This window comes from Arachis hypogaea, chromosome 15 (assembly GCF_003086295.3).
Source record: "Arachis hypogaea cultivar Tifrunner chromosome 15, arahy.Tifrunner.gnm2.J5K5, whole genome shotgun sequence".
Taxonomy (NCBI): Eukaryota; Viridiplantae; Streptophyta; class Magnoliopsida; order Fabales; family Fabaceae; genus Arachis; species Arachis hypogaea.
In genome coordinates, this window is record NC_092050.1 from 102,064,221 (window position 1) to 102,065,879 (window position 1,659).

General features: G+C 41.8%; 1 non-coding gene across 1 annotated transcript; it reads left to right on the top strand.

Moving 5' to 3' along the window:
- The first annotated feature begins 1,040 nt into the window (after window positions 1-1,040).
- LOC112753115 (small nucleolar RNA R71) lies at window positions 1,041-1,148 on the top strand. Its single transcript, XR_003177514.1, has one exon. It is a non-coding gene; the product is annotated as a small nucleolar RNA R71 (small nucleolar RNA).
- The last annotated feature ends 511 nt before the right edge of the window (window positions 1,149-1,659 follow it).

The following is a 1,659-nucleotide window of genomic DNA, read 5'->3' on the forward strand; positions in this document are numbered from 1 at the left end:
TCCCAAGTATCAATGCCAAATAATTTGGCATTCAGCTTCATGATTGCACCAAGAAACTTGGCAGTTTGCTCTTCAGTAACATCCTCGTTCTCTTCAAAAGAGGAATATTCATCAGAGCTCATGAAGGGCATAAGGAGGTTCAATGGAATCTCTATGGTCTCTAGATGAGCCTCAGAGTCCTTTGGTTCCTCAGAGGGAAGCTCCTTATTGATCACTGGACGTCCCAGGAGGTCTTCCTCCTTGGGATTCGCGTCCTCTCCTCTCCTCACAGGTTCGGCCATGGCGCTTATGTCAATGGTCTTGCACTCTCCTTTTGGGTTCTCTTCTGTATTGCTTGGGAGAATACTAGGAGGGATTTCAGTGATCCTTTTACTCAGCTGGCCCACTTGTGCTTCCAGATTTCTAATAGAAGACCTTGTTTCATTCATGAAACTTACAGTGGCCTTAGATAGATCAGAGACTAGATTTGCTAAATTAGAAGCATTTTGTTCAGAGTTCTCTGTCTGTTGCTGAGTTGATGATGGAAAAGGCTTGCTATTGCTAAACCTGTTTTTTTCACCATTATTAAAGCCTTGTTGGGGCTTTTGATCCTTCCATGAGAAATTTGGATGATTTCTCCATGTTGAGTTATAGGTGTTTCCATAAGGTTCACCTAAGTAATTTACCTCTGCTATTGCAGGGTTCTCAGGATCATAGGCTTCTTCTTCAGAAGATGCCTCTTGAGTACTGTTGGATGCAGCTTGCATTCCATGCAGACTCTGAGAAATCATATTGACTTGCTGAGTCAATATTTTGTTCTGAGCCAATATGGCATTCAGAGTATCAACTTCAAGAACTCCCTTCTTCATAGGCGTCCCATTGCTTACAGGATTCCTTTCAGAAGTGTACATGAACTGGTTATTAGCAACCATGTCAATGAGTTCTTGAGCTTCTGCAGGCGTTTTCTTTAGGTGAATAGATCCACCTGCAGAGGTATCCAATGACATCTTAGATAACTCAGACAGACTATCATAGAATATATCCAGGATGGTCCATTCTGAAAGCATGTCAGAAGGACACTTTTTGGTCAACTGTTTGTATCTTTCCCAAGCTTCATAGAGGGATTCACCTTCTTTCTGCCTGAAGGTTTGAACATCAGCTCTAAGCTTGCTCAGCTTTTGAGGAGGAAAGTACTTGGCTAAGAAAGCCGTGACCAGCTTATCCCAAGAGTTCAGGCTGTCTTTAGGTTGAGAATCCAACCATAATCTAGCTCTGTCTCTTACAGCAAAAGGGAAAAGCATGAGCCTGTAGACTTCAGGATCTACTCCATTAGTCTTAACAGTATCACATATCTGCAAGAATTCAGTTAAGAACTGAAAAGGATCTTCAGATGGAAGTCCATGAAACTTGCAGTTCTGCTGCATCAGAGAAACTAATTGAGGTTTCAGCTCAAAGTTGTTTGCTCCAATGGCAGGAATGGAGATGCTTCTTCCATGTAAATTGGAATTAGGTGCAGTAAATTCACCAAGCATTCTCCTTGCATTGTTGTTGGGTTCGGCTGCCATCTCCTTTACTTGTTCGAAATTTTCAATCAAGTTGTCTCTGGATTGTTGTAATTTAGCTTCTCTTAATTTTCTCTTCAGAGTCCTTTCAGGTTCTGGATCAGCTTCAACAAGAATG